We start from the raw sequence: 11,681 nt of genomic DNA on the forward strand, positions 1-11,681 counted from the left end.
ATATATATATATTTTGTTATTTAAAAACATTATTATTGTTTAATTCTAAAGTAACAAAAATATTTTTAAAAATGAATTTATAATCATGTATAACATGTATAATCATTTACTTATAACTATAAATACTAACTTTATGCCCTTTTTAGTAATTTATAATTAAAAAAAAATCATTTTCACGTTTAAGTAGACAAACAAGGAAAAAATCATTTTTTTAAAAAATTGATTTTTATGATAGTAAACAAACGCAAATTAGCTTCTACTATTTTTAAAAATCTTTAAAAAAAAAATCACTAAATTTTTTTGTTAAAAAATCTATTTTTTTAAATCTAAAACAAACGCACCCTATATTTGATAATGACCATCTCAAAATGAAGACAATGTAAATTTTAATCAGCTCGAATTATTGTTGTTAACTAAAAACGAGTAATAAAGCCGTGCATACGCACGGGTTCTGATATGATACGTGCATTGGTTTAAGATGACATTTTTTTATAAGAAAAAAATTAAATCCAAAATAAAAATATGATTTCATTAGTAAATTTAGATTGTTTATGAACTAAAGTTGCATTGTGTGTAGTCAAAAATATAAAACAAAAAATAGAGTTGTAAAATAAAGTATATAAGACACATTATATAACTACATGAATAACAACTACTATCATAATTTCAGAACAATTTTAAAATGCTCCATGTTAGAATTTTGATTTCTAATTGTGTGATGAGACTTTACAATGACCATACAACAAACATACAAGTAAACAATAAATTTCAAAAGACATAACATAAGTATAATCCAACATATTATGAGTATCCCTAATGCTAGGGTATGAACTTTAATAATTCCCTTAATAACATATGAACTTTCTTAACTTCAAATAAACTATACTATTACATAAAATGACAGGATACTAAGAATATTATTATAAGATGAAAGTGTTGGAAATTATTAATATCTAATAATATTTAATCACCATAGGTGTGTTCCAAAATGGCAAGAAAATATCTATGTGAAGTTTGTATTTTGAATATGAAAATAGGCAACACTTCGTGAAGTGTTGCAATAGGATGTTTGTAGTTTGAATCAGAAATAGGCAACACTTCGTGAAGTGTTGCAGAATGAAAACATGCAACGCTTGGTAAATGTTGCAATAGGCCAAGCATTGTAAGTTTTGGAAAAGGAATTGTTTCACGAAGGGTCGCTACCTTATAAACAATACTAAAGTGGCCTATAAAAACCTCATTCTTGATTCAGAAATCAAAAAAAAAAATTGTATATCTAACAAGCCTATCATATTCACTAAAATTCCAGACAATCTTCGCTACATCCGAGTTTTCGTCGGTCTTACGCAAACTCGATAAAAGGCTGAATTATCCTGGGTATTCTTGCGTTCCAACTCTAAGACATATTGAGAGTGCTTGAAATACTTATAAGGAAAGTGATTTCGTTCACGATTCTAGCCTCGATTCCATTCGGTTTAAATTAATTTTCTAACAATCTTATAAGTATTTGGTTCAATGGCAACGAGGCTTTTTTTTTTCAAACATCAAAGGATGAACTGTTGTGTTGTAGACACACTCTGAACACAAGATTAATCACTATTATGAATTCGGGTACGTTTTATTATTTTCTATAGAAATTAAAGCACCGTAAATTATGATATCAAGATCCACAAGATGAAATTTTCTAACTGTTGGTATTAGAGTAAGATCATTGATATTAAAAAATTTCGGTAATGATTTTCCGATATTGGTTAATTAATATGAAAAATATTTTGAATTAGAAATAAACAAAATGCTAATCAATATAATATTCAGAATATATAAATGTAAATTTCACTTTTCGTGTCAATATATTTATTCTGAATGCAAAAGAAGTAGTTAGAAACAACTTGCTTCGTGCATGAAACATACTGTTTTATTAATAACGGTACTGTGCAATTAATTATTACATCATATGTATCCTTACCATTAACATATCACATATGACAACATTTTTGTAACAGTAACCTAATTGGTTTGTAATGTTTAGTATCATGGATTCATAATTATGTATAATTTAAAAAAAATTTGAAGTTTTGCGTGAAATTTCTGTTCATGGATTATTATTAATTTTAAATTAATTTGAAATGGAAACCCATGAATGAAATATACTAGGAAAGGAAAATTGGAAATGAAAATTTGACTTGCAACGCATAAAATTAAACCAATATACTAATGAAAAGTTGCATAGTCTTGTAGCATACAAATGAAAAGTTGCAATTTTAAGACGCAACCAAGGGACAAGGGACGTAACTTTTAATGATTTTCTTGATTATTTGACAATTTCTTTGAACCATTGTGTCTCTTTATAAAGATTATATATATACACATACATTTTTGAAAAGAAAAAAAAAATGAAAATTAAGAGTCTGCCCCATGGGTGTGGCAGAAATCCTCTATTGAATTGCATTGGTGATGCATTTATGTCTATGACAAGCTTGAAAGTGGAAACTGGAAATACCCACTTGGACGAAAATATTAGTTTGGAACAATGTAGAGAAAAATATAAGTGGAGCAGATTCAAGAGGAGCACTATTATGCTTCATATATTTGTTTGAAAATGATTTCAAAGTTAAATATGAGTGAGGAAAGACATATTCTTAAAATTTGAAATTATTATTAAAGTAGAGTTTGCTGTGATCAAATTCATTAAAATTAATAATTTTAAATTTTAAAATTGAATTCTGAGATGTGGAATTTGAGAATTTTATCGCGGAGGATAAGGAATTCAAGATTCCCACAAATGAAAACCTCGTGAGGAAGGTTCTCTACGGATTTATTGAAAATAAATCGAAAGTTCGTCAATGATTGTTGAAAAACAAATGGAACTTAGAATAAGCAAAGTCTGAAAAAATAGGACCGAACAAAGCATTTTTCGACTTATTTCTCTTGTGTAGAAGGAAATAGTGAGAGTTTTGTTCGTGATGTTCTTATTCTTCAAGTGGAAGACGATTCTAAGCCTTATAAGGAAGCAGTAGCTTCAAAGGACTCTATTTTTGAAATAATGATATCCAAGATGAAATAGATTCAATAATGTCAAACCATACTTGGAACTTGTCGATCTACTTAAAAGATCAAAATTCATTGGATGCAAATGGATATTTAGAAGAAAGTATCATAGTGATGGTACATTAAAAATCTACAAGGATTGATTAGTAACCAAGGGTTTAGACAAAATAAAGATGTTGATTATTTTGACACATATGCACTAGAGAATTTGTCATTGTAAGGTTCTCTGATTAAGGAGGAGACACACAAACTAAAGGGGAGACACACAAGTTAGAGGGAGAATTTTTAATCTTACCAAAGCAAAAATTCAAAGAGTTTGTCATCATCAAAAGGGGGGAGATTGTGAAAATATATCTTATATTTAGTTTTGATGAAGACAAAGGTTATCAAAGAAGAAAAGGTTCAAAAGTGTCATGCACATCAACGATGTAGTTGATCAAGAAGGTTGAACATAGAAGTTCAAGAGAAGATTTGAGAGATGTGAACATAACTAAGGTACTCATTGCAATTCATACTATTTATTTTAAATTGCTCATAATTTTATCTCTCACTTCATCTAAAAACCTTCTTGCATCATCATGCATGATCATCTAAAAACCTTCTTCATCTAATTCTTGCGATAATTGTTTGTACGCAAAGTTGTGTAAGAATATTGTGATATTCCTTTGTCTCTATATTGATTACATGTTGATCATTATCAAAAAGATGAATGGAATCTTAGAAACAGAGAGGTTTCTAACTTCCACAACCAAGATGAAAATCTTGAAATAGTGGACACTCTTTTCGATCAAAGTAAAGCGAAAGAGTGGGGGTTTAAAACATAGTTAAACACACTATATTGAGAAAACTTCCACATTCAAGATGAAAGATCTTAGACTAATTGACACTCTTTTGGGGATCAAAGTAATGCAAAAATAGTGGGGGTTATGAACTTAGTCAAATACACTTTGTTGAGAAAGTTCTTGATAAGTTCAAACTGTCACGTTTCAAAAAGTGAATATTCAATTTGATCTTAGTGTCAAAATGATGATGGGAGAGCTATGGCTATATTAGAATACACAAGTGAAATTGGTTTTCTAATGCAATGTACTATATACGATATAGCAGTTGCAAATAGTAAATGAGTAGATTTACTAGCAATCTAAATGGTGAGCACTCGAAGGACATCATAAGGATTTTGATTATCTTTTAAAACCAAATCTTGACCTCCATTATGGTAGGTTTCCTGCCATATTAGAAGGATATACCGATATGAGTTGGATATCAAGTGTTGGAGATCATATATTTACAACTAAGTGAATATTTACATTAGTTGGGGGTGAGATTTCTTGGAAGAGCAAGAAACAAGCATACATCACTATCTTGACCATGGAGCCATGGTGTGTGGATCTCGCTTCCACTGGTCAAAGAAGTTAAATGGTTGAGGGACCTTCTGTCAGAAGTTCCATTGGCTAAACACAATGTTTCAAAGTTGTTAACACAATGTGTTAGTCAAGCAAATTTAACAAGAGAATTCAGATAAGTGTAAAATATAAAGTCTGGGCACTGAGGCCTTAGACATTCGTGAGAAAATTGATTAAAGATGTAATCATTTACTCGCATATATACGATCGATCTATAATTTGGGAAATTCATTTACTAAGCCACTGGCCAGAGACTTAGTAAAAACAACCTCGAGAGGTATGAGGTTGAAACTCCTTGAGTAAGAGTTCCGACAGTGGCGGCAACCCAATCTTACGTTAACAGAACATTAACCTCAAGATTTTCAATGGGTAACAACAAGTCGTTGATTTGGATAATTGTCAAACATTTCGTGATAATGTTGACCTTAAAAATGAGGGTTGAGTTTTCTTTTAAACTCTTAATGAAGTTCAATACCGAGGGTACGTGTCTCATGGAAAATGACACAATATGAACTTCACCTATGTGAATTTTGAGATGGTGCCGTCTTAAAGTGAGAGTTGGAGTTTCTCTCATGAAAAATTCATGAAGAACAGGAAAAGCACATGGCCATAAATAGTGCTAGGCGAGAAATGTAGGCGAAGAACCCTTAAAGAATGTGTGTAACGTAACGCCGGTATAATCATATGGATTAATGGTTTAAAAGCATTGCTACCTAATATTCCGATTAGACTTTGCGTTATCCTTACTAAGATTAAGTTTAAAATCGAAAGATACTTAATTGTATTAACATTCTTTGTTTCCCTTTTTTCTGGAATTGATCTTGTCATTATTAGAACAAGTGGGGGATTGTTGGAAATTATTAATATCTAATAATATTTAATCACCATAGGTGTGTTCCAAAATGGCAAGAAAATATCTATGTGAAGTTTGTATTTTGAATATGAAAATAGGCAACACTTCGTGAAGTGTTGCAATAGGATGTTTGTAGTTTGAATCAGAAATAGGCAACACTTCGTGAAGTGTTGCAGAATGAAAACATGCAACTCTTGGTAAATGTTGCAATAGGCCAAGCATTGTAACTTTTGAAAAAGGAATTGTTTCACGAAGGGTCGCTACCTTATAAACAATACTAAAGTGGCCTATAAAAACCTCATTCTTGATTCAGAAATCAAAAAAAAAAATTGTATATCTAACAAGCCTATCATATTCACTAAAATTCCAGACAATCTTCGCTACATCCGAGTTTTCGTCGGTCTTACGCAAACTCGATAAAAGGCTGAATTATCCTGGGTATTCCTGCGTTCCAACTCTAAGACATATTGAGAGTGCTTGAAATACTTATAAGGAAAGTGATTTCATTCACGATTCTAGCCTTGATTCCATTCGGTTTAAATTAATTTTCTAACAGAAAGTAGTATATTATAAGATATATTTGTGTTCACAAATGTCAACCCATCACACACAAATGCTCAACTAGAATAGGGACTTTCATTCCAAACCAACTATAACACGTTTCAAACTAAAACTAAATCATCGTACGTTTGCTTTCAAGCTTGTAATCCAAAGGTCGGAAATTGTTCGAAAGTTATGGGAGAAACTCTGCACAAAAGAAATAAAAACACTTAGGCTTAACAAATAGAAATTGGAATAATCAGCATGAGGTGTAAATACAGTAGAGTAATATAACTACGGAAAGCACAATTAAGCAATAGGCGTTGGAGAAATTGGTTAATGGAGGCTCAAAGGATAACTTCTTACCGCTGAGGGTTATCTTGTGACTTTTTATAATTCAAGATGACACTATTATAATGATATCTAACTTCATCCTCCAAGGATTAATCTTTCTGGCCCATTCGGCCAATATGAAACCATAAAAATGAAAAGAAATAAATAATTAGAGATAAGAGTCACTGTTGATTTTCCTGAACAATTATGGTCGTCGCATGACTCATATCTATACTCCTATGCCCCGCGACAAGCACTGCGACTACTCTCATTATATAGAAAACTACTAACACTTTTTTTACTGCAGATACCATGCAATGCTGGAAAATTATCTATACAATGAATCAATAATAAATTATATATGCCATGCAATATTACCAAGTTCAATTAGTTTTGGCCTAAGCTTCATACCCTTGCACTAACAACTATAACCACAATCTAAAGCTAAATAAAAATTGAAGACAAGATCCGTATGATAGTCATATGAACGTATAATTTTCTCCTTTTAAGAACTGAGATCTTGATTAATTGGAGTAAAATTTAGGGGAGAGAGATTTTGGACATTATAGCCTTGAGTACTTGTACTCTAGCCTACTACTTCATGCTTTCTAGCTAAATAAATAATATATGAATAAGTACTTGTTCATACATTGTGTGCAAATAGAAAAACAATTAAGCCCTTCAACAACCAGTTAACTTAAGTAAGTATACAAATAAAAAAGACCACTACAACCATGTCTCAATCCATTCCATTTTGAAAATGCAAAATAAATCACCTAAGAAAAACAATATTTAGCATATATTTGGGTTAGGATTTGACAATCGTGATCAAGAATGAAAATAATTTTTTAAATTTCAATTTAAAATGGAGTAATTTATGCTAAAATGCTTTCACTAAAAAAAATTCAAGTTTGAAGTGAAACTTGGTGTAAAGTTTAAATTTAATGCAAAAGTTAATATTTATCATTTCTACTCAAACCAAATTTTGGAAGAAAGACAAATATTGATTGAAAGTAACCACACATCTAAATATTTACTACAATCACATTTAATAAGAGAGAAAAAACTCTCTACCATGAACTCAAACATATTTTGGATACAATCACAAATAGGGTTCACATAACCTGTAATGAAGAGAAGTTTTTACATATCCTCACAGTCAGAGACGGAGCTAGAAAATGAGTAGTGGGGACAATATTTACCTATAAATTTATATTTATTTTTAATTTTCTTATCTTTAAAATTAGGAATATAAAATAAATATTTGAAATAATTTTTTAATTAAAATACCATATTTTATATTTAAAAATAGTAAATAAATATGTTAAACTTAAGTGCAAAACATTGTACATATGTATCTTTTAAAGTGTAAACTAGATAAAAGGAAAAACATTTATATAAAATTAAAAAAATTAAAAAAATATATGTTATTAATTGTATGTTTTTTCTAAAAAGTTAAATAAACAAAAACAAATAAAAAAATATAAATGTTTTTTTTTTAAAAGTTAAATAAATAAAAAGAAAGAAAGATGGGAGAGATATAGATGACGTTTTTTCTAAATGTTAAATAAATAAAAATAAATTTAAAAGGTGGAATTTAATAGTTGTATATGTATTTTCATATATCATGGGGCACAGACATGTGCATATATATTAGAAACGAATGGTTGCATTGCATATATATTAAAAATACAGTACCAGAAATCAAAAGAAGTGGGGGCATATGCCTACACTTTCATCAACGTGGCTCCGTCCCTGCTCACAGTACTTTCCTAAGTCTAATGAAAAACATAACACATGCAACTATACAGTCCATAGTATTTAATTAAGTTGGATTGTCCAATGCCTATTGAATTTTAAATTAAACTGAGAAACAAAAGAGCGAAAAGAAAAGGAGAAAATAAATAAATATACCAACAAGGACAAACGCTACCCTCCAATGCTCCAGCATACCAAAGTAATCCCTAGTCAACCTGCCAAGTTCTATTGCAGTAGAATAATGAGCATTAGCATCAACAGGAGAACCTGCCAACAATCAGTAATCACCAATGGTCTTTTGAGCACACCCAAGTCTCCTCTTTTTGGCCTTAATAAACTGCATTAAACACACAAAACACACAAAAATATCAATCAAATTGAGCTTAACCACAACAAAAACCCAGACTGAAAAAAAAATCAAAATCCACATCAAAACACCAGAACAAAAATAGTATTAAAAAAAATCTAAAAACAACAATAACAATAATCATGATTCATGACACCTAAAACATGAACACCTCCTCTGAGCTGATGAGTCCATAGTTTTGATCAACCGTTACAATCTGCAATAATATATAACAATTTAAAGACTGCCATCTTGTTCAACCTTAGCTCGAAAAGCTCTGCTGCATCAATCATAACAACACAAATCAACAAAATACCAACCCAAATGTCAAATAATATCATAACCAACAGTTCATCTACTTTAATCCTGTAAAAAATATAAAGCCCTTTATATTTTGTAGTTTATCAGACCCATATCCAGTAGTTGATAAAACCCAAACCCTAAATCAAAGTTTAAAATATTTCGAACACCGGCTCTGCACAAAAACATGATGAAAAATAAAACTTTGTTAAAACATAGGGTAGAAAAATGGGTAAACTGGTTTCATGAAATAAATATTGGATGAACATAAAACAAGTAAGATGCTTGTGAAAAAAATGGCGAAATATCAACATGAAATCAATGACTTGCATCAAGTTTGTAACATTATCCATTTACCTGGTGTGGAAAATGGCGGAAATCTTGATCAAATAAGAAGCGGAAGGACCGGAGAGAGTGAGGAAATTTTTTTTGAAGTAGATCTGGAGAGATGTGGTAGCAGAGAGTAGCCTTTTTCAAAAAGTAGGGTTTTCAGATGAAGAGAAAATGGTTTCACGTGTTTCAATTGGTTTTCAAGCAAATACCCCTTTGTTTGGAATAAACCAATAAAAGACATTATTTAGCCCAAAAATATTAATTTAGACTAAAATAATCAAAGGGTATTATGGTGAATTCCAAAACAATAAATTTTCTTATATTATAGATAGATGAAATGAGATTTATGATAAAAAAACATTTTTATAAATCAGTCTCAAGTAATGACCTATTTTGATTATAGTCATGAATAAAATTTCATTATTGAATTAATATATGTAAAAATGTTTTTATAAAATAATAATAACAATGAACATGTCTATTGGCCTCAAAAGACCGGAGAATAAAAAATATAAAAATATGTATTAATTAAAAAATAAAAAATAAAATATTTATTTTTTATGAGAGTTCTAGTAAAAAAATATCAACAAAAACTAAGTTAGTTTTTCTAATACATATCCATAGGGTGTTCAAATCCAAATCGATTCAAATAAAAATTATAAATCGGTCCAAAAATACCAAAAATCGCAAAAACCGAATATTATTGGATGTGTTTGAATGTTATTTTATAAAAACCGCATGGTTCGGATCGAATTTTGGATTAATTTTTTAAAACTGATTCAAACCAAACCGAACTAAATCGCAAGTATATATTTTATTCTTATTTATTTTTTATTAATATGTTATGTTATGTTAATTTATTAGTCGATGATACTTATTTTGTTAATACTATTTATTAGTTTAGTTAAATCTATTTATTTTTATTATTTCATTTGTTTCAACCATAATTGCTCATTCTCATTTTGTAATATTAATTTTTAATATACTATATGTTATATATTATATCAAATATATTATTTATTATCATTTTTATAATCTTAATCAATAGAAAAAATTTGTAATTTGAATATCCAAAAATCGATCCATAATAGACAGCGTGAAATTGGATCGGATCGAATCAGATATTTTTAATTAATCATCCAAAATCGAACCAAACCGTGAATAAATTTATCTTTGGATCAGATGAATTTTTATCTCAAAACCAATCCATACCGAACTCCGAACACCCCTACATATACATATAGTGTTAGAGAAAAATATGAAAAAATAAGTTGTGTATCAAACGTTAGAGATACATAGAAAAATATGTTAGTTTTTGTTTCGTATTGGAGTTGGAATTGTGATTGATTGGTGATGATGAATTTCTGATGTGATGATGTTACTTTCTGATATGGTAGTGTGAGGGGGTGGACATGCAAGATTAGCACTTTAATGCTTAAGATATTTACAGAATTCAATTTGAGTGAAGTGAAATTATGAGATTAGAAAAGTGTATTTTAAGCCTCGCGTATGTTGATTATATATGTTTGGATGATTTTGATTGGACTTTGCACGGTTGGATTGTATATTTATATTTCATCCATATTAGGCCTTTGGTCGGTCCAGAACAGATGCCCCCAAGGCTTGTTGGGTGTTTTATTAACCGGGAAGTCTTTTAGAGATTGCGTCGCCATCTCGTCATTGAACTGATCGCAAGAGGAAGTGGGTTGGCCATGAGGCAATTGCAAAAGTAGTGGGAAACAAGAACATTAAATGTATTTTTCATCATTGAGACGTTTCATCAATTTTTCAAGCATGTGGCTTTAGGCTCACAAATTAGGGTGTGTCACACTTCTTTAGGACAGTCAAATGCACTTACGTTCCCTTGTGTTCCCAATGTGATATTTGACTATTGGTAATAACTTTGTGTTTTCTCTTTGATTTGACATGCTTTTCGTTTTCCCTTATATAAGGGTTTCCTGGCTTTTTGGGATAATTTTTTTGCCATTCCTGAGAGTCAACTTCCCGTTTGTGAGAGTAAATTTCTTTCTTTCCAAGAGCTTTTGCTTGAGTGTTTGTCTTATTTGGAATAGAGCTTTTATATTTTGCATTTAATATCTACCTTTTTCGCTAAATTTCATTCTCTCCAGATACAATTCTTACCCTGAACTTATTTCCTCGTACTCATTCTTTATTTTTGATATGGCTCATATGAATGGCCATCCTGTAAATTTGTCTAGTGATTTTGGAAATAGTGGCTCCTCTCTTGTAATTAGAATAAAAACACATGCTAGTTCAGACTCAAATCTTTAAGTTAATAGCCATTTTTCCCTAGTTATTATAAATGTGTCAGATAGTTCTGAGTTAGAGAGGTTCTCTAGTGGTTCTCTTGATAGAAAAACTTCTCTTGATGGATCTTGCTTCGAATCTTTTTTTTATGACAATGTTAAGTGATCATGCGATCAGTTCGACGCCTGCTCCCTACGCAACCATCGGGGATTCAACTTTCCCTACTTTAATTTCATTGGAGGTGGAACTTGCTTCCTTGAATAGAGAGGAGGCTCGAAATTTCAAAAAAAATACCATTCCATCTTTGGTCGATCCAAGTGATGCCGAGATTAAGGATCATCTTATGCGTGGGACCCAACCTACTGGTGTCGATTGACTCAGGCCATCAAATATATTTTGGGATGGCGAGATACCTCTAAGGAGTGTCGACCTTGAAGAGCCGATTGATGCGAGAAAGTATAGTTGGGTGGATAGTCTTGCAACCCTTAGGGAGGCTAAT

This window comes from Vicia villosa, linkage group LG5 (assembly GCF_029867415.1).
Source record: "Vicia villosa cultivar HV-30 ecotype Madison, WI linkage group LG5, Vvil1.0, whole genome shotgun sequence".
NCBI lineage: Eukaryota > Viridiplantae > Streptophyta > Magnoliopsida > Fabales > Fabaceae > Vicia > Vicia villosa.